Source organism: Hippopotamus amphibius, chromosome 13 (assembly GCF_030028045.1).
Source record: "Hippopotamus amphibius kiboko isolate mHipAmp2 chromosome 13, mHipAmp2.hap2, whole genome shotgun sequence".
Classification (NCBI taxonomy): domain Eukaryota; kingdom Metazoa; phylum Chordata; class Mammalia; order Artiodactyla; family Hippopotamidae; genus Hippopotamus; species Hippopotamus amphibius.
The window spans coordinates 80073564-80097187 of NC_080198.1; the positions used below are offsets into that span (position 1 = coordinate 80073564).

General features: G+C 35.7%; 1 pseudogene; it reads left to right on the forward strand.

Moving 5' to 3' along the window:
* Positions 1–18278: 18278 nt before the first annotated feature.
* On the forward strand, positions 18279–21122 carry LOC130835066 (thyroid hormone receptor-associated protein 3-like; annotated as a pseudogene).
* The last annotated feature ends 2502 nt before the right edge of the window (positions 21123–23624 follow it).

Consider the following 23624-nt stretch of genomic DNA (forward strand, 5'->3'; position numbering starts at 1 on the left):
AGAGAAGAAAAGGACCTACAAAAACAAAAACAAAACAATTAGGAAAATGGTAATAGGAACATATATATCAATAATTACCTTGAATGTAAATGGACTAAATGCACCAATCAAAAGACACAGACTGGCTGAATGCATACAAAAACAAGACCCATATCTATGCTGTCTACCAGTGACCCACTTCAGACCTAGGGACACATACAGACTGAAAGTGAGGGGATGGGAAAAGATATTCCATGCAAATGAAAATCAAAAGAAAGCTGGAGTAGCAGTAGTCACATCAGATAAAATAGACTTTAAAATAAAAAAAGTTACAAGAGACAAGAAAGGACATTACGTAAAGATCAAGGGATAAATCCAAGAAGAGGAGATAACAATTATAAATATATATGCACCCAATATAGGAGCACCTCAATACATAAGGCAAATGCTAACAACTATGAAAGAGGAAATGCAAGGCAGAAATAGAGACACAGGTGTAGAGAACAAACACATGGACACCAAGTGGGGAAAGCGGGGAGGGTTGGGGGGAAATGAATTGGGAGATTGGGATACCAAATTGTACATTCTAAATATATGCTGTTTATTGCCTGTTAACTGTATCCCAATAAAAGTTCTAAAAAAAAAAATTGATTGTGAACACCGGATCTGGGGAAAAAATACACATACACATACATACACATGCACACATATATACACATACACAGATAGATTATTATATATATATGATATCTATCTGTGTACTCCATTGGGCAAATCTGGGCAATTTCTTGACAGGCATCAAAAGTTCTGAAACTTATGCATTATCTTTGACTCAGAAATTCTACTTCTAGGAAGGTAACCCATGATTATTATTGTCTTCATAACACCTAATATTTATTGAGCTCTTTCATGTTCTTGTCACTGTACTTAAGATTTATTAACTCACCCCAGTGCTCACAACAACTCCATGAGGCAGCAAACATGTACCTACATATTCAGTTAAGGATTCTAGTGTACAAAGAAGATGAGAAACGCAGCCCAGGTTATTCGGCTTGGAAGAAGTTGACCCACTGTTCCACAGCCTATATTTTATTCCCTACGTCCTGTGGTTGTTATGTTCCACAATAAGCTATTTTATTATTATTGTTTTTAAAAAATCCCCATTGGGGAATAGAATAATGCTGTTAAAAAGAGTTACACAAGACTATTTGACGACATGGCAAGATACGAGACAGACTGTAAAGTGAAGGATAGAATTTATCAAATATCACTATGACTTCAGTCCTGGAGCGTAGAGGGGAAAAGGGGAGAATAAACATACACTAAGCAATGATGTTCACATCTATTTGGTAGGCTACGGGTAATTTTTATTTTTCTTCCTTTTGCTTATATTTTCTTTACATATTCTACAATGAACCTCTTTTATTCTTATAATATCAAAATATGTTTGTTTGCTCGTTTGTTTTAGTGCTGGTTCCTCTGCAAGACTTGAGAAGCTGAGCAAATTAGTCTTTTCTGAAAGGATTATTTACTTAGGCTGAAGCCTTTTCAGTCAGTGGGAAGCGTCAATTGCCAGTAAAGGTAGGTAGATAGGGAATAGCCTATTATTTTCACTATGACTCACAAGACTGAAATTATTTTTTTAACCTCAATTTTTTTGGTTTTGTGTTTGTTGTGTTTTAAAAGTGTGATTTTCACCCTTAGAAAAGTCACTTATATTGAAGCTACCATAAATTACCCAATATTACTTTACAATATGAATATTTTCTCAGGATTCCAATAAGCTGAAATTCAATGATTTGACTGAAACTATTTAAAATCCTGAATACTTCTTTCATCCATATGTCAAACACTCAACATCTAAATTCCTGCTTTAATATTCCCAGATTTTAATTTCTTTTAAATTTCCCCATCCCAAATAGATCATTTTTCTGGGTTTGTTTTTAATACTAAGTGGTGAACAAAAAATGTTTTATTTAAATATCAGAGACCTTAAGTAAACATATTTGTTTCACCTATTATAGCTGTTTAAAACCCAGGAAAGCAGTGGTGATAGTAAAGAAATTCTAATTATGACTGCATCCTCTCTGTGATGTATTTAAAAGCAAGAGTGGTGCCTACAAATCTCCTTAAAGGACGCTGAAGGAGCATTCCATGTAACTGGGAATGGAGTGGATTTTTGCAGCCCATGTTATTGTTCCTTCCAATATTCCCTCACCCAGATCGTTGACAGAGGGGTAAGTAAAGTACAAGTGCCCAAGCACACATTTTAAGGTTATGGAGAACTCATTCTGAACCAGAAGCGGCAAAGTTCAACAAAAGTGCTGTCAAAAGGCTTCACCACTTTATGTATCATTGAAAATAGGCAGTTTTCTACCAAAATAGGCAGTTTATCTCCACTCTGCTGTTGGGCTGTCTACAATCCTGTTCATTAGTACATTGTTTAAAGTAAATTAGACTCATAATTAATTATTTACTGGTACGTCATATCTTCTGCAGGCTTCCATATGTAGGAAAAGTGAATTCAAGTGCAGACAGTAAAATGTAGACTATTATGTGCCACAGCCAGACATTCTGATTCAGTAGGTCTGAAATAGATGGTTAAAAAAAAACAAAAAAACAAAAAAACAGTTCAAAGAAAAGTGTTTCATAGAGCACAGGATTTGAAACCACAAAGATTTAAATCTACTTCATAGTGACTTTGACCTAGTTAATCTTTTTAAATCTCAGATTTCTCATTTTTACATGCATACACTTATGGTATCTATCTCACCTGGTAGTTAACAAAGATTAGCTAAAGAACTGCATGATAATCACATCAAGAGTAATTATCTACCATGTAACAGTATAATTGCTCAAAAGTGTATTATCCTTATCTTTATTATTGTTGTTTGTCATGAGTAATGCATTTCTACATAGTAAAATCTTTTTCATTCACTTTTTAAAGTTTTGACTATATTTTGATTTGCATTATTCTGAATTAAAGGTTAAATTCTGATTCAGGTAATGATGAATAAAGATCAGATTTTATGTTATTTCACTATGTGTAATTCTCATTTCAGTTGGAGATGCTACTTTCTAATCCTGTAATAAATTTTATTTTTGTCCTGATGTGCAATAAAAAGTTTTATACAACAGCTCTGCTCTTAATTTTCTTCAATCTAGAAAATATGCATTTTAATTTCATAAAATAAAAAAATAAAACTAGGAAAATCTGATTAAAAGACAATCCTGAGGAAAAAAGTAGTGGGCAAATACTAATAGACGAATTATAAGAAAGATAATAAAAACATGCATTTAAAAATCACAAGCATATAAAAGTAACCCTGCATTGAATATAGCAGGTATTATAAACTTTATTATAAATCAAAGACTAGCTTTATAACTTTGCTTAATAAAGATATGTCTTAAATGCTAGATGTATGAGGTCTATAAAATGAAGGCAGAATTGCAGCAGATCAGAATGGCAAGGAGAAAAATCATCATCCTGAACCATAACTAGTTATGATTTCTCATTATACAAATATAACTTGAATTTCCCCATTACTGGAGGGTTATTACACCCAATAACTATTGACCTCTGGGTCACAAATTAAAACCAACCAGATCTGCAACTCCATTTAAATTATAATGTGCCTCTCATTTCCTGGAAGAATCTCATCATGAAGATCATAATTGCAAATTGGCCAATATACACATTAGAAGTACTTAGATTTATTTTAAATTAAAAAAGTAGCATCTAGTATATTCCATCAACATAATAGAAGGTGGTTTATAACACATTTAAAAAATTAAGTTTGAGCATTTACTTACCTACTATTAAAAGAACACAAGGTACATATTTAAATTAATAAATGGATGTCTCAGTTGAAAGTGCATAGAAAACAAGTATTGTAACAAATACAATTTACCTTTATTCTCTTTCTACAGACTCTTAACTAAAATATAGTAAATATAATAGATCTACTTTCTGTAAAATCTATCTTTGGTCAAAAGGAAATAAAAAAGCCGAGACAAATTTTATTTAATAACAATAAATGGAGTCTCATCATGCTCCTACTTGCTAATGAAACTCCATGTGAATCACTTTCTTTGACATATAATTTTAAATCTAAAATAGTCGCTTCACATAACTAAGCAAATATAGGGATAAGACTCCTAGTAATATTCTAGAAACATAATTTCCAGTTGGGAAATTGAAGTGGACAAATGACTTTAAGAGAGTAGAAAGAGCCATTTATGCTGGTCACCTGCTTTACAAGAATTCCACAAAAAACTTCCAGTGAGGGTAGTTATCTACTGCTATCTAAAATATCTTCAAAATAGAGATTTTTTTTTCCATTATAGTTTTAGCCTGGGCCTCATAGTCAGTATATGAAATAGTATTTGCCAACATATATCCATTTTGTGGGAATGTAAATTTATTTTTTTACTGTAATCTTACTGGGAATAAAAATTGATGATTTTGCCAATCACTCAGCCTAACCCAGGCTATTTGCATGGCTCAGTTCCCCTTAGAATAGTACTGTGACATCAACACTGTTCCTAATGTGTCCAAATTTCTAGCGAATTTAACATCAATCAGGGGTGTCAGGATTACATGCGGAGCAGGCTAAATAAAACTTTAGTGTTTGTTTTTTATCTAAAGATTAAGATAGGATAAGTCTTCCAAAACTTTTAATAAGTGAATTTGAGGAAATTGGTTAACTAATTTATTAATTAATTTATTATTTATTTTTTGTTGTGGTTCTTTACTCTTTTTTTTTTTATTGGAGTATTATTGCTTTACACTGTTGTGCCAGTTTCTGCTGTACAACAAAGTGAATCAGTTATATTTATACATGTGTCCCCATATCCCCTTCCTCTTGAGTCTCCCTCCCACCCTCCCTATCCCATCCCTCTAGGTCATCACCAGTCATCGAGTTGATTTCCCTGTGTTATGCAGCAGCTTCCCACCAGGTATCTATTTTACATTTGGTAGTGTATATATGTCAGTGCTAGTCTCTCACCTCATCCCAGCTTCTCCTCCCCCCCCCCAAGTATCCTCAAGTCTATTCTCTACATTTGCGTCTTTATTCTTCCTCTGCCACTGTGTTCATTAGTACCATTTCTTTTTTAGGTTCCATATATATGTGTTAGCATACGGTATTTGTTTTTCTTTTTCCGGCTTACTTCACTCTGATGACAGACTCTAGGTCCATCCACTTCACTACAAATGAGTCAATTTCATTCTTTTTTATGGCTGAGTAATAGTCCATTGTATATATGTGCCACATCTTCTTTATCCATTCATCTGTTGATGGGCATTTAGGTTGCTTCCACATCCTGGCTATTGTAAACAGTGCTGCAGTGAACATTGTGGTACATGTATCTTTTTGAATTATGGCTTTCTCAGGGGATATGCCCAGTAATGGGATTGTTGGGGCATATGGTAATCTTATTTTTAGTTTTTTAAGGAAACTCAATACTGTTTTTCATAGTGGCTGTACCAATTTACATTCCCACCAACAGTGCAGGAGGGTTCCCTTTTCTCCACATTCCTCTCCAGCATTTATTGTTTCTAGATTTTTTGACAATGGCCATTCTGACCAGTATGAGGTGATACCTCATCGTGGCTTTTATTTGCATTTTCTAGATTTAACATGCAATACACTACTAATTGCAATTAAACTAAATTGTAATTTCAGTAGCATATTACTTTGCTTACATAAAGAACTTTAAGATCTAAGGAAAAAGCACTGAATGCCAAGATTACCATTTAAAATTACATGTTATTTGCTCTTATCAAGTCTTTAAATTCCTCATTTCGAACACTTAGAGTCATTTTTTTTTTTTTGGAAAATATATTTTCTTTTATGATTGATAAAATAACCCTGCATATTAAAGATGAACTATTATTATTGGAAGTCTAAGTCATTTCTTATTTGTAAGTTATGTAATTAAGAATGAGTGTTAACAGATATAGTTTGATTCACTACAATTCCCTCTTTACTACTGAATCTTCCCTCTAGGCATCTAAACATCTTATTTTTTTCTGCTTTTAAAGTAAATACATAATAAATACATATATGATCAAGAACCTGTTTCTAAGCCCAGACTCACCCTCTGCCCCTGAAGCTATGATCTCATGCCTCTAGTCCTCTACATATTTTAACTTCTTGAAAATGAAAATATTGGGATAGGATGATTTAAGCCAATCAAGACAATTAAAAACTGGCTTTGAAAAAAGTGGAATCAAAATATGCAACTCCATCAGGACCATCTTACTTCTTCTCTTCTACTTTTCTGTTTGCTGCCTTCTCTTCCCTTTCTGTCTTGCTCTGTCCACAAAGAGTTGCTTCAAAGATTATTTACTCTTAGCTCACAATAGCAGACAAGAATCTTTTTCTCAGCTCTAGTTTTAACTCTGATTACCCTCATTTGGGTTACATGCCTACTCCTTTTACCAATAAATATAACCAAGAGACTGGAGTACTGATTATGATTGGTCTAGTTTGGGTCAAGTGTACACTCTTGGGCTAGAATAATAAAGGAATAATAAAGGAATAGAAACTGGGAAGACTAAAATAATAGCATTTACTATTAACTATTTTTCAAGTCTTTTTTTCTTTTCTTCACATTTTTCATGACAATTTGCTTTAAATATCATCACTATATTAATGATCTCAAATCTGTATCACTAGTTCAGATTTCACTATTAAGCTTCAAATCTGTATTTAAATGACATGTGTATCTCAGTCAGGAAGTCCCATGTATCTCATATTAGGATGTCTAAAATCCCCACCCAAATTTGCTTCTTCACCAGCCTTCTCTAGTTTGGTGGATGACACTGTGAGTTACCTAGTTCACTAGCTTGAAGCCTAGTGGTGCTCTTTAAAGATTGCATTTACCTGTCCCTCTTAACAGCATCCCCATTGTATATTCCTAGTTCAGGCCATCACCTCCTCCAGGCTGGACTACTTCAGTGATCCATATATTGATCTCACTACCCTTAGGCTTAATCACCTCTCATACTTTCTACAAATTGGCATTTTGCCAAAGCAATAATTGTAAATATCTGTAGCAAATATAAGCATCACACAACAAAGTGCTTATAATAAATGTCATATTTTCTTTATGCCACAATAAAATTTAACTCATTCTGTATTCTACCCCACCAGAGGAGCATAAAACTCAATGAAGTTTTGGAGGACTTCTACTATCAAATTAAGGCAAAGGTCTTAAGGGTCATATAAAATCCAGAAGTGGGCAGACATAGGTTGATATTTGTATCTACCCACAAGGATTCTTGAGAAAAGGAGGCTTGAAATTAACATTTTTCTGAAACATATCTCTCTATGGGGTCATGTCTTGAGCATGTACTGTTTGAACATTTCAAGCCTGCTTCCCAATTTAGAGGGTTTCATTCAACACCTCCCCTTGGACGGTTGCTTCTGCCCCTTCACTTTCCAAATCCCAGAACCCATTTCTCCCATATTTGTGTATGAGCTGAGGCTAGAGATTCCCCCCAAATCTCTTAAGGGCCTTAAAAGTGTTTTGTTTGGAATAAGGAATGTTTAAAGATTGAGTAATTAAGTGCCAACGTTTAAAATGCAGGTCGTTTCAGGATTTATAGCTTCTCCCAAAAAACTGAACATCTGGGCAACACTGGGTCTACATTTCTTCATGTGAAGAATACTGAATAATGACTTCCTAACTTATAAGACTTCTCTTCAGTTAATCACAGTACCTAACATCCTTTACTCCTTTCTTTTTTATACTTACCGTTTGTTGGCAAAACGTTTTGAAGTAAAATGCAGATATCACGATATTCATCTCTAAATGTTTCAGTGTGCATTTCTAAAAAAAACAAAAAGAATTTTTTCTATCTAGCTACAATTCCATTATTACATCTAAAATTTAGCAATAATTCATTAATATCTAATACTGAGTCTGTATTCAAAATCTCCAAGTATTCCACCAAATATATTTTACAGTTAATTATTTAAGCTGCTTATTCATTTCTTAAATATGACCAAGTTTACTCATTTGTTTTACTTACTAATTCCAGTTGGAATTTGTGTTTGTGTAACTGACTCAAGATATTAGAGCAAAAATTAATTTCATTAATTTAAAAAATTTATGTCAAAATCTTCTCTTGGAACAAAGGAAACTCTAAGACTTCAAAACCTAAAGCTCTGACTAAATTAGACCCCCATTTGCCTTTTTTGGAGTGATGGTAGATAGACAGTATAGCTGGAGGAGGGAAATTAAAACCAAGGGAAAAAAAAAAAAAGGCTTCTTATTTTCCATGATTCTTTTATAGCAAGCAACAAGCACAACTTAGTATCTCTCCCCAAGTTTTCCAGACACATTTCAATATTTTTTGATATCTAGTCTATGCTCATGTTAGCATAGAGAAGGGCAGATGCATTTTAGGCTTAGGCAGTGAAGAATCAGTCATAAAAGAGAGGTGGAGAAACTTACCCGGAGTCCTGGAAGAGGAAGAACACTTCAGCCCCTTCCTATGGTTCTGGGGACAGAGTCAAAATCCATGAACGTGGCTTATAATTCACATCCTGATTTGTCTGTAAGACTGCTTGCTCTTTGAAAGCTGGAGCCACCTCTAGCTCATCCTCACTTTGTCTTCAGCCCTTGTATGGTCCAAAGCACATAACAGATATCCAATAAATGAATAAAAAAAGATATAAAGTTACAGTATTATTCGAAGACAATTTTTGTTAAAAATTTAAAATGAGCTCATCAAATACACTGTAAAATACATTGCTTGCACTTCAAAACAATGTCTTATTTCTTCTTGAATGTGCTTTTGCTGCCAAAAATAAAAGACTAGGATATATTCTACAATGGGGAGGGGAAGCTTAGAAGAATAATGTCTTAGCAGACCATCAATGTGTTCAGGTTTTGTTTCTGTATATTGTCAGTTCATTATGCATTTCCTGACTAAATTTTCACTTGCTCCATTACTAAATTACAACAATCAGATTCCATTTCTTTTATACATCTCCTGATCAAAGAGGAGGAAGTTTAGACATCATTATTACTAAAACATTGATTTTAGACTATAAGAAGAACTTAGAAACACAGAAATGGTAAAAATGCAGGCTTCAAATGGCTAAATTCACAAAAAAGATCACATAAACAGTTATCAGCACAGAAGGAAAATTTATATCAAGCAAGTGAAGTAAAAAAAGTGAAAAATGTAATATGTTAATTGTAACATTGAACAAATTATGTAGCTTTTCTTTTTCTTTTCTTTTTTTTTTTTTGCTAGCAAGTTATTTATGATTCTAAACTGGAATATCATGTCTCAGGCTCTGATCAAGGGCTTTTAAATGCAGTTATGCCCCTGCCCAGTGTTCTGTGACCTCAGGCAAATATCTTACCTGTTGTGATCTCATTTTCCTTACTCGTAAAATAAGGGTTTGTTAGGTTGTCTCTAAGGTCTGTCTCATATTGAGCTGTTCCTATTTAAATTTTTCTCTCTGCTTTCAAAGTCAGCATATTAGATGTAGCACATTTATTTGACTTAATGGGTGGTCAGTTGATCACTTTTGATATCCTCATATACATTCAAAAAAGTTTATAACATAGCATAACATTTTTGTTTTCATTATCTCACTTGAAACTCAAATATTTATTTATTTATTTATTTAATTTCCTTTTTACACATAGGGAAACTGAAGCTCAAGAACTTTAGTGAGGGCAGAAACTGGCACAACAGTGTAAAGCAATTATACTCCAATAAAGAGCTTAAAATATATATGTGTGTGTATATATATATAAAACAAAATTTAAGATTGTAGAAAAAAAAGAACTTTAGTGAGGTACTTCCCTGGCAGCCCAGTGGTTAAGACTTTCCCTTCCAATGCAGGGGGTGCGGGTTCAATCCGTTGTTGGGGAGCTAAGATCCCACATGCTTTGTGGCCAAAAAAAACCCCAAAACATGAAATAGAAACATTATTGTAACAAATTCAATGAAGACTTTAAAAAAAATGGTCCCCATCAAAAAGAAAGAAAGAAAGAAAGAAAGAAAGACACTTTAGTGAATTGACTATGACTAAGTGCACATTAAGTCATATATACTCATACTCATAGAGTGTATTTACCTTGACTGCACTTATATCACTTTAGCCCCACACACAGGCTTGCCCTGGTTTCCATATTGTCCAGATGCTAGCTATAGATGTCTCTGCCAAAAACACATTAGAGTCACTTTCAGAAGATTTTTAAATATAAACAAGAGGTGTGCAAATGGGAGAAGTTAACTGTATGCATCCAATCTAAAGTTGATTATCACCGTAGCAAATTCTTGCAGGGCAAGCTTCTAGAAGAATTTGTGATTATTCCAAAAGTAAGAAGAAACACCCTTAATAATACAAAGATGATGACTGTGATACTGATGACAGAGTACACTGAAAAACTGTCTTAGTACCATACAAACATTTTATTTTCACACTTTGAAATGCGATGTATATAATAAAATATCCACTGGGAAGAATTAATTTTATAGAATCAAGTCAAGCCTGGAACTAGTTTTAACCTCTAACACTCACTTGATCTGAAAAAAGGTAGCAAAGCTTTGAGCAAGTTTAAATATTTCCATTTATTCTCAAAAGTCTTGATTCAATGGGTAAAACCTCTTAATGAAGAACATTATGATTTATGAAATGCATGTCATGAACATACAAATCTCTCACTAGATCTTTTTTAACTGAAGCAACACTCTGACCTATGAAAATTGAGTTTGACAACTTTACTAAAGTGAGATGATTTAGGGATGAACTTTCCAGTACTCCTTCAAATCCAGTGCCTTGCACTAACAGGTTTAATTGCTTTTAAGAATGAAGTAATGGGAAGATATGTGTTAAAAACAAAAGAATAATATTTACAATTCATATTTGCTATTCTTCAATTTTTAAAAATATTTTAAATTGCTTCTTATGTATTTGCAAGTGTTGCGGGAATTATTCTACAACCTAAAGTGTGATGTTGGAAAAGGTATGATTCCAATTATACCTAGAATAGATCTACAAAAACAAATGTTTCGTGAAAGTAAGAAGTTAACTTTGCTCTGCATGGTATGAATAAAAAGTATTCAAAGAGGTTTCTCCTAGATAACTGACTTGCACACACATATATTCCTCTTATCTCTCAGATTTTCTAACAGGCAAGGCAGGTGCAACAATTCCATGATGTTCATCCAAAATGACACTCAAACTACATTACTGAGTGAAAATTATTTGGCAGCTTAGATATACATGGTGTCTTTTAAACATGGGTGGAGAACTAACTGGATCCAAATGATTCTTCTCCTTTCCTTGAGGGGTTGGGAAGAGGTAAAGTCTTTCTTTTACCAATTATGATAGTTATAAGTACTTGGCATATATAATGAGTATTGGTACTAAAATTTGGAAAACATTCTTTTCTGGATAGTTTCATTATTGCCGTTGATTCCTTTGAACTGCTATTTCTTATTCTACATTTAGAATCATTCCTTTTTTCCTCAAGAGTCAACTCACTCAAAGTTTCCTTTCCTTTCATGTCTCTGATCACAAGCTTCAATTAATATTTAACAAAACAGGTATATATTATGATTATACATTATACCTCCATGGTATTTTTATCATCTCCCATCTGGATTATAAATTAAATGAGACTGATCTTTCAACTTTTTTGTTTTTTTAACTTTCTATAAGGACTTAAGCATTCTTTAAAATGGGAGGATAAGTTTATTTGAGAAGGATGGAGGAAGATCTGCAGTGAAAAGAGGACATCAGAATACTTAAGTTACTTCATGATCCACACGTATAAATCAATTAAGTAGAGTTGGGGAGTTATCATCTGTCAAAACTGAAGTCTGGACAGGTCATGGAGTATGTCAATAAGTTTAGGACACTTTCCAAGGAAAAAGTGGCCTGTACTTCAGAACAGTGAAGTACAATCTGGCAAACTAAATAAATACAACCCATATTCTACAATAAAAATAAACTTAGAACACAAAGTCAAGGGACAGATTTCAACTCACGAGTTGAATGTTTTTTTAAGTTACCAAAAGAACAATTGTAATCCCTGGTGTGGCTGATTCTGGATTCCTTCCTTGTTTTCCAGTATAACTATATTTTCTTTGTCAAGTTACATGTATTTCATTGTCCATAACCTTCCAACAGAACACCCTTATGCATATTAAGCACTAAATAAACATGACAGTCTAATGATTTGCACTGTATTTAAGAAAAAAGACATCATCTTTTAAAAATTGTTTCCTTAAATTTAATGTAAATTTTTTGGGTGGAGTTCAGGGATATTTAGGTGAATCCTTCATTTATTCACTTAAACAAGAAATATTTATTGGGCATGTAAATCTGTCAGTTGTTAGTACACTGGAGATATTGAAATGAACAGCAGACCCGTGGCCCCTGTCCTTTTGAAGTTTACCAAATAATTGTAATATACAAAGAAGTAAACAAAATTATAATCCAGTGTGGTAAATGCTAAGATAGGGGGATTCTTTGGTATTGTGAGGCCATATAGGAAAGTTACAAAACCCCAACTGGGGCACGAGGACAGAACATCCTGATAAAAGTGTGCCCTTTAAGAGTCCGCCAAATTTGTGGCCCCTCAAATTTTTAAGAGATAGTATAAATTCCCTTCACCTAAATTATAATAATCTCTATTACATAATATAGTTATAATTCATTCTGCTCTAATGAGTTTGAAATTTTTATAAGATAGTTTAACTGTTTGATTATTTATTTAGTTTATGTTTTTTTGCTTTCATTTATTTTTTGGTTTTAGTTGGTTGATTTTTGTCTTGGAAAAAACATACGTTTCTGTTTATCACACAAATGATGGAACTCTCCTCCTATGTTACTAAATTGCATAAAGAAAAATAAATAAACTTGGACTCATACTCTTCAATGAAGGCTTGGAAATTTCTCTGCTAGTAAAAGTAACCAGTTACTGAGTTCAGGAGTAACTCACAAAGGGTGATGAAACTATATTGATGATATCTATTGGGATCCTGGTGTTATCAGTTGAAAAAGCAGGTGAGGGAAAAAGTCCTCTGGGACATACTGTATCACCAACTCACAACAGACCAAATATGTAGAACAGCAAAGCAGGCGTACAGAATCACTAAAGGACCCAGATGAATTTAGGGTGGTAGTAGAGTGTGTATTATTTGCACTATACTGTTAACAATAGAATATATGGGGTATAGAGTAGACTCTATTTACAATAACTATTAACTTTTAAAACACGAAAGAAAGTCTTTCTAAACTAAGTCTTTGCAACTCTGATGTTATACTGTCTGGATTGCAACCTTGGCACTCTATTGGATCAGCTATTTGGAAATTTTACTTATTTTTCTTAGAATAAGTTATGTATTCCTCAGAGAGTACTCCATTGTAAAATAGAAGTACAAGTCATACCTTGCTTCAAATGTTTGTGGTTTGATTTAAAGAAGATACTATATATGAATTACTTAGCAAAATGCTCAGCTGTAGGCAAAAGAGTGCTAACATTCAGCAATACCCATATTCTTCCTTTTTTTAAAAAATTTATTTATTGTTTATTTGTTGGCTGTATTGGGTCTTCGTTGCTGCACACGGGCTTTCTCTAGTTGCAGCAAGTGGGGGCTGCTCTTCATTGTGGTGTGTGGGCTTCTCATTGCAGTGGCTTCTCTTGTTGTGGAGCACAGGCTCTAGGCGCGCGGGCTTCAGTAGTTGTGGTACACAGGCTCAATGGTTGTGGCTCATGGGCTTAGTTACTCCGTGGCATGTGGGATCTTCCTGGAACAGGGATCGAACCCGTGTCCCCTGCATTGGCAGACGGATTCTTAACCACTGCACCATGTAGGAAGTCCCATGTTCTTCCTTTTTTATCTAGTAGTAGTTCTAAACTATATTTTCTAAGAAACTAGCAGATAGGTGGGATCATGTGACACTATTATGGGTAATACAATGTGAACAGAAACTTTATATATAACTTCCAAACCTTACATAAAATATTCCATGAACAATCTTCAGAAGTTTCCATTTGTAAGGCTAGATATAATACATTTGAAAATCACTAGATAGACAAGGTGTATCTTTGCATGAATGTGTGGAGCAGAGACCTTGGTCCTTAACCCACATTGGCCCGTGACATGACTAAAATAAATATGCATCTACTGAGCTTGCTTTAGGTGATGAGGTTGGAAAATGTGCAGTTTGTAGTGTGTGTAGATGTTTATGAGCCATATTTAGTTAGGTATTCTGCATATAGGGGGCAAAGAGAGAGGGAGTTCTCAAAATCTGATGGACAGTGTTACCTGCTTTCTGAATATTATTGCATTAGCTTCCTATTGGTACTATAACAAATTATCACTAATATAACAACTTTAAACAACACAAAAATATTATTAGTTTTAAGGTCCAGAAGTTTCAAAATCAAGGTGTCAGCTGTTTCCTATATAAACATTCTTCAAAATATAATCCAGAAGAAAGGGTGGTCAGTGCCTTGCTTTATAAGACATGCAGAAATGTAAGAGATCCCTGCAGGATTCTCTTTCCACCCCAACATAGCTATTCTCTTTCTGATTCATTTTCAAGCATTGGCCTAAAAACAAATCTAGGTGATTCTGATAGAAAGAATCATGCCCTTCCCCCAAAGATGTCCACATCCTAATCACAAGAAAATGTGAACATTTTAGCTTCATGGTTAAGGACCTTGGGATGGGAATATTATCATATATTATCCTAATAAGTCCAGTGTATTAATGTATTATAAGAGAGAGCCTGAATAATCAGAATCAGAGAAGGAGGCATCACAGAAACAAAGGGAGAGAGAGAGAGATTACTATGTTGAATTAGGTCAATTACAATTGTGGCTTATTCAAACATAGTAGCTATAGAATTGATGACAAGTGTTTATATTTTAGATATATTGATAAAGTACAATCCATGGGAATTGCTGCCACATTGGGTAAAAGCTGGAAGAGGGGATGAATCAAGGGTGATTTAGGATGATTCCAAAGTTTTTGTTTTGAGCAAATGCAAGATGGACTTGAAATCAATTGAGACAGGGAATACTACATGTGGCATAGGTTTTGAGGAAGATCAGGCATTTAGTTTTGAATATGTTGTAATTTAAGCTATCTTTATTTGACATTCAAGTGGAGAAGTAAATCAGTATGTATATAATATAGAGGTATAAATTTGGGAGCCATTTACTTGTAGAGGGGGTTTGATACCATAGGGCTGGATAAGATTGCCAAGACAGTGAGCATTGTCTGAGAAAAGAATCAGAGAAAATGCCAATCTGGATTTAACTTACTTCATAAATCATAATTGCCAGAGAAAGAAATACTGAATAGAATTAGGCTTTGGAAAAGATAATTCTTCTAAGTTCTAAAGGGAAAAAAAAAAAAAGACATCATCCTATAGCCAAACTCAAGAAAGACTGTGATTATCAAAGATAAAATGTTGACATTGATAAAAGCAATCAAATTAAGGCAACATACCTACAGGGAGCAGTGGGGCTATACACTTAGTTGCTCATTCATCGATTTACATCTATAACATGTTTTTGAAAGATGGAAGGAAAGAATAAGTAAAATGTGAAAAATTGCATTAAACTGGAATAACACGTCTGAGAGGGTAAGGAATACAGTGAGTTGATCTTTGAGAAACAAAAACAAAATAATTACTTGGACTAGAGCTTGAAAAAAAAAAGAGAGAGAGACAGAGAGAGAGAGGAGAGAGAGAAAGAGAGATTGAGACTAGGCAAATAAAGAAGACCATATCTTTAAATTAGATTACATGACATGTAAGCACACAATCAGTCCTCAAGTATTCGTCATGTATACCCATTCCAGTTCATTTCCATGGTCATTATTTTGGCTCGTATATTGATCATCTGGCTCCTAGCAACCAAAATGGAGTGGAATTTCTGTCTCTTTTCTCTGTATTCTACAAGGCATTCTACAAACAGCATTTCTTTATTAACACAAGAAATCTTTATACAGAAATGCAGGTATTTAATAGTCTGCACACAGCACACTGGCTTCTTTCCTCATGCAGCAAAATAAAAACCAGCATTCCTGTCTACTTGCAGGCTGTAAATTGTTAACTGTCTTTGGTGAGCCACTTTTAAATCTGCTTCTTTCCAAAGTTCCCAAATAGGTTTACTTTCTAAATATTTTTTTCTATTCAGTCTTTTTCAATAGATATTCCACTAGGGAACTGCCTTTCTGCTTCCCACTGTTTTCCTACCAAAATCTATCAAGACCTGTAGAAAGGATCAGGAGTCTCTTCATAAGGTAATATGTTCAGGATAGTATCTCTTCAAATCAGATAATTTATATAATTGCCCTTGACTATGAGTTATTTTGTCAACTCCAGGAATGCCTCAGGGTTTATTTTTCAGTATGAAGATCCTGAAAATTCTGAAGAAATATTTTGCTGTGAGCAGAATATACAGGCTTCAGAGACAAATGCTGCTGTTTAGATTATTATGAGACTAGTTCAAAGGAAAAGCATGAAAAAGTAAAGTATATTTACTACCATGGTCTCATTTCTAGTTGGCAGTGGAAATAATTTTCATTCACTAGAATGAAAGCATATCTTCTGTCAACTAATAATGCAAGTATATAGTAAGATAAACTTCAGGTGTATTCTATGAAATATATAATTTTGATGAAAAAAGAACATTAACATTCAGGCCATATTATTTCCTAAATACACCTAATTTTCCTAATGTTGACAAAATAGGATATTAAACTTGAACTATAAAGGATATATGAAAAAGGTCAGAAATATATCATTTTATCTTTCGAAAATACCTTATGACAGCAGTATAATTATCATTGTCTGTTAATAATAGTATTCCCATTTTCTTTTTATCACCTTCCTGTTTTTTAAACAAAAAGTATGTGAAGTTTCTTTCCATAAAGTGCAACTCAATGAAAGTGACTTTATAGTTGACTCTTTTGTGATCCCTAAAGCTAATAGGATTCAAATGTATAGTTATTTATGTATTTATATATATTTAGCTTCTAGTATTCTAGAAGAGGACAACCAGTACATTGAGTACAGGTTGGATGGCAAATATCTCATTCTTCCTCAACTGTCACTTTCAACCAACTACATTTCTCAAAGTTGGTAAAAAATTAAATAAATGGGCATAAGAAAAAAGAATCAGAGTTATACTTGTCACACCTAATTCTTCTAAGTGGTTATAACACAAAGATTGCCAGAGAGGTAATTAAATATTTTAAGTTGTCATTCAGTCATTTAATTTGTACTGTATCTGAGATTTAGATTTAAAATATGTTTCAGTATTTTGCAGGCATTCAATATATTAATATACCTATCAATAAAATAGATTTTTCCTAATAGCATACATATCACTATGTTATTAGAAATGATACTGTTAATTATTATCATGATGATAATGATGGTGGTGTATTATTCAGTTGTTTAAACTCTTTATACAAATTATTTTCTTATTAACAGAAACTGCAAAACTATACTGCTGTTCAAAAAATGTTTTCACTTACTGTTGCTTGACGTTGGAAATAGCATTTGTAATCAACATAATTCTGTAATAAATGACAGATCCTTAGGTATAGTTTTAAATTTTGAAATTTGCATGTTATTTGCTCTTGTGTCAAACCTGAAATATAATATAAAGACAATAGTTTCAGGGGTGTATCAGACAAATGAAGAAGAGACTCCCAGGAAACTGTAGGTTAATGAAATAGCTTCATAGATATGGTGTATCTGATTTTGTGTCATTTTTATCATTTTACTTGGAGATTTAACATATTTCTCTAATATTAAATTAAAATTAAGAGTATGGAGTTATGCTTAGAGATTAAAGCCTGAAGAATATAAAATACTAAGCAGCAGTGTTACCTATTTTTGTTAGGGTTTATCTTTTCCTGATACTTAAATTTCAAAATTTATTAGGCATCAAATCCTTTTCTATAGCCTTCAGGACTCTGTCACCAGTACTCCAGCATTTTGATTAAAGTGCATATGCTGCTGTTTGCTGTCTGGATACCATTTCCCTCTAATGCAGATTGGAGGAAGGAGTGTAGCTTCATGTCAAAAATACATTGTGGGCGCTGTCCGGCGGGGGCGAGGCTGCAGCTGCGATCCATCAGGTGGGCCCAGAGCTGTATCCTGACTTTGTAAGTTGGATAAGCCAGCGGCACTGCCAGTATTCTTTGAGGTGGTACCTGTTTGGGATCTGATGCAAGTCGAATCATTGTTCAAATAAGGTGTAATTGAAAAGTGACCTTCTCTTCAGAGATGTCAAAAACAAACAATTGTAAGTCTGGATCTCTCTCTTCTCGATCAAGATCTGCATCAAGATCTCGTTCTTGTTCGTTTTCGAAGTCTCGGTCCCGAAGTCGGTCTGTCTCTCGTTCAAGGAAGCGCAGGCTCAGTTCTAGGTTTCGTTCCAGATCATATTCTCCAGCTCATAACAGAGGGAGAAATCACCCAAGAGTATATCAGAATCGGGATTTCCGAGGTCACAACAGAGGCTATTAGAAGGCCCTATTATTTCCGTGGGTGCAACAGAGGCTTTTATCCATGGGGCCAGTATAACCGAGGAGGCTATGAAACTATCGCCCAAATTGGCAGAATAACCTGCAAGCATATAGTTCTCGTCGGGGCCGTTCCCGATCCTGGTCCCCAAAGAGAAGGTCCCCTTCACCAAGGTCCAGGAGGCATTCTAGAAACTCCGAGAAGTCTTCCTCTGACAGGTCAAGGCGTTCCTCGTCCTCTCGTTCTTCCTCCAACCACAGCCGAAATGAATCTTCTAAGCGCAAGTCTGCAAAGGAGAAAAAGTCTTCTTCCAAGCATAGTCGGCCGTCTCAGGCTGCCGGGGATAATCAGCGAGATGAGGCCAAGGAGCAGCCCTTCTCTTGAGGCACCTCTCAAGACACAAAATCATCTGACAGCTTAAAGCCATGGCCAGATGCCACCACATACAGTGCTAGTTCTGCATCACGGGCCTCAGCGGTGTCTGAGCTGAGTCCTCGAGAGCGAAGCCCTGCCCTCGAAAGCCCCCTCCAGTCTGCGGTGGTGAGGAGGCGGTCACCTCGTCCTAGCCCTGTGCCAAAACCTAGCCCTCCGCTTGCCAGCACATCCCAGATGGGCTCAACTCTGCAGAGTGGTGCTGGGTACCAGGCTGGGACACACCAAAGTCAGTTTGACCATGGCTCAGGATCCTTGAATCCATCCAAAAAGAGCCCCGTGGGTAAGAGTCCACCAGCCACTGGCTCCACGTATGGCTCATCTCAGAAAGAGCAGCCTATACAAAGAGGTATCCAGATGAGCAGAAGACGGAAAATGGAAAAGATAAGGAACAGAAACAAACAAATATTGATAAAGAGAAAATGAAAGAGAAAGGGAGCTTCTCTGATGCGGGCTTGGGTGATGCAAAAATGAAATCTGATCCACTTGCTCCCAAAACTGATACTGAGAAGCCTTTTCGGGGTAGCCAGTCTCCCAAAAGGTGTGAGCTCCGAGATGACTGAGAAGAAGATGGTCCACAAGGAGGAGATGGATGGTCAAGATAAAGACAAGGCTAAGGGAAGGAAGCAATCTGAGTTTGATGGTGAACCTAAATTCATGTGGAAAGCCATAGCAAGAGCAAACAAAAGCCAGGAGGAGGAGAAGTCAGGCAAATGGAAGGGCCTGGCGTACGCACCTCCAGGGAAGGAAAAGCAAAGAAAAACGGAGGAGTTGGAGGAGGAGTCTTTCTCAGAGAGATCCAAAGAGGAGGATCGGGGAGGACCCAAGAGAACCAAAAGTGGGCACAGGGGATTTGTGCCTGAAAAAAATTTCCGGGTGACTGCTTACAAAGCAGCCCAGGAGAAAAGCTCATCACCTCCCCCGAGAAAGACCTCTGAGAGCTGCGAGAAGCTAGGAACCAAAGGAGACTTTTCCACGGGGAAGTCTTCCTTTTCCATTACTCGAGAAGCCCAGGTCAATGTCCGGATGGACTCTTTTGAGGAGGACCTTGCAAGACCCAGTGGCTTATTGGCTCAGGAACGAAAGCTTTGTCTCGATCTAGTTCATAGCAACAAAAAGGAACAGGAATTTCGATCCATTTTCCAGCTCATACAGTCGGCTCAGTCTCAGCGGAGCCCCTCAGAATTGTTTGCCCAGCATATAGTGACCATCGTTCACCATGTTAAAGAGCATCACTCTGGGTCCTCGGGAATGACATTGTATGAACGCGTTACTAAATACCTAAAGAGAGGAACCGAGCCGGAGACAGCTAAAAGCCAGAAAAGCCCGGAGATTCACAGGGGAATAGACATTTCCCCCAGTACATTCAGAAAACATGGTTTGGCTCATGACGAAATGAAAAGTCCCCGGGAACCTGGCCACAAGGCTGAGGGAAAATACAAAGATGATCCTGTTGATCTCCGCCTTGATATTGAACGTCGTGGAAAATATAAAGAGAGATCTTAAACGAGGTGAATCAAGAGAATCGGTGGATTCCCGAGACTCAAGCCATTCGAGGGAAAGATCAGCTGAGAAAACAGGGATAACTCATAAAGGATCAAAGAAGCAGAAGAAGCACCAGAGAGCACGAGACCGGTCCAGGTCATCATCCTCTTCCTCCTAGTCATCCCACTCCTACAAAGCGCAAGAATACACTGAAGAGACAGAAGAGAAAGAGGAGGGTACCACGGGCTTTGACAAATTAAGACTGGGGACCAAAGACTTCGTGGGTCCAAGTGAGAGAGGAGGCAGTGCTTGAGGGACCTTTCAATTTCGAGCCAGAGGGAGAGGCTGGGGCAGAGGCAACTACTCTGGTAACAACAACAGAAGCAGCAACGATTTCCAAAAGAGAAACCGGGAGGAGGAATGGGACCCCGAGTACACGCCCAAAAGCAAGAAGTATTACTTGCATGATGACCGTGAAGGCGAAGGTATAGTGAGAAGTGGGTGAGTCGGGGCTGGGGCCGAGGAGCCTTTCCTCGGGGTCGGGGCAGGTCCATGTTTCGGAAATCCAGCACCAGCCCCAAATGGGCCCATGACAAGTTCAGTGGGGAGGAAGGAGAGATCGAGGACGACGAGAGTGGGACAGAGAACTGAGAAGAGAAGGACAAGTTACAGCCTGCAACTGAGTAGGGGCCACTCTTGATGGAGCCCCTGCCCAAGGGAGAGAGGTGCTGGGAAGATGGCTGGTGAGGAGCTAAACAGAGGAGCCTCTGAAAAGAAGATTCGGAAAATCCCACCCCTACCCACCACCAGCCATGCAAAATCCTACTACAGCCGAAAGCATCCCTGGCGCTGCCTCCCACTGGACAGAGGCAGCCGGCTGTGGGGCCTGGGGTCAGGCCCAGCTCTTGAGCAGAACACACCACCTTGGGCTTTAGCCCTGTGTTTCTCATTTGTTGTTGGTGTGCGGGGTGGAGGCTGGGGTAGGGAGGGCAGAGCGATATACTTGGGTTTTGGTTTATTCCCTGTTAGAAACCAACAGTTTTATTCATTTCGTTTCATTTGGAGCTAAGAGGACTAATTTGATGATTTTCAGTCTCTTCTCTCTTATCCTGATTTTAAAAGCCCCCCGCCCCCCTTTTTTTTCTTTTAGGCATATATAGTAACATTAGCAGGAAGATTTAATTTGGGCAACTTTGATTCTTAAAAGCGAAAACAAAGCATGTGAATAAACATTGAAGTGTTCGCCTCAGTTTGGGACCAAACTGCTTGGATCTTTGTAAAAATTGGTTTTGAATGTCAGGAGGAGTTCAAGGCCATCCTGACCACCTTGTGGTTACCATGTGCTGACCACATTATTAAACACTTTATGTACACTATCTCATTGTCCCTTCTAGCAGAAATAATTTCCATTTCACAGATGGAACTAAGACTGAGATTAAGAGATATTATAGGGTGGGTGATGAAGCTAAGATTTGAATATTAGTTTGTCTGGTACAAAGTCTATACTTTGCCATATGATTCTTCACTCTATTTTTCTTTCTTTTGTATTAGTCTTATATTTTACTATTAACACATGTGTAATTGAAAGTATACACATTGGATACTGATAAGTGATTGGCTTGGTATGATTTTATAAAGGAATAAAATTAAAAATGAGCAAATTTATGTTCTCAAACTTTTAAGTATGCACAGTCACATGAAATTTCTTTTCACCAGTTTAAAAAAATAAGATCAATCTTATACTCCAACCTAATTACCCTCTTAAAAATATATTGCTGAAATATTTTCTACACGTACAGAAAAGGAAGAAGAAGCAATATAAATTACAGACACACAGTGATTATCCCAAAATCCTAGTGCTGAAAAATGAAGCTTAATACCAGTTAAGCTGTCACTAAGTCAGAGTTATGAGTATAGTCAGGTAAAATTCTTGATAATTGCTTATAATTTTCAGTGTTTGGAAAACAATTTCCTGGGCAGATGTTTTTGCATTGTCCTAAATGTTCCTGTCTCTATCAAGTGTTGAACATTTTCTCTGGTTTATGCTCCAACATGTTAATCATTTCCAGTCTTTCAAGATGATTACCTGGTAACATTAACATACAAATGTACAGTGATCACTAAGCTATTATGAATTCCTTATGCTCTGCACACTTGAAAAAATCAAATTAGTCTTTGTTAGGTGGTGTGGTGCCTTGTTCAAAACCTGAATTTATCATTAGGTCACTGGCCTTGAAAATTAAGTATTAATTGAGCTTGGACTATTAGAAAATTATCTCAGAAAAACATCAGTTAACATGTAATTCCTTTAAATTTGGGATATTATGAATGAGGTTACTAGGCCAAAAGCTTGTTTATGCCAACAGGACAGGTTACTGCTGTTGCTATTTCAAAGAGCAATGAATGCTTATCAAACCTCCCTTATCAAATTTCATTTTAAATTCCAAACAAGTATTAACTATTTAGGAATTAATTAACCAGTTTATGGTTTCTATGAACCTCTATTTTTGTTTCTTTCTATACTTTTTTTTTCTGTAGCAATCAGAATTTCAAAATCTTTAAAAATGGGGAAAGGAATATATGTTGATTATTCAGTTTTATTAATTATGCCTATTCCTAAAGAAAAGTTTATGGTAGAGATTATTGATGGTTTTAATAAAATAAGACTGGAAACCTATAACTTTAATTTGTTCTGGTTATTTATATGCCAGAATAATGAAGGACTGTGATGATATTTTGAACTAAAAATGAAGTTAATCCTAAAGAAATAAATACTAGTTAATTAAGAAAGAATGGTAAATAATTTTAAAACCTTGAAGCCATTCTCTATGACATGATTTTCTCACCACCATTACTTTCAAAACATACTCAATGTAAAATGACCTAAACAGTAGCAATGTAGAAGGTATCCTATGTAAACATTTTTATAAGTTATACTTTTTCCAAATTAGGTCAGAAACTTATCTAAATGTTTCCAGAAGAATCTCAGTCCTTCCTCAGAAGCCAAAATTAGTTCTGTTGAATCTTTCATTACTTTGGTCACTGGGAAAAAAAAAAAAAAAATATATATATATATATATATATATATATATATTTCAATGTTCTAAATATAAAATAATTCTACCCTAAAATGAAGTATCAACATTGGCAATTGTTTAAGCTGTTCATTTCTTTGCTAATTCATTTTAA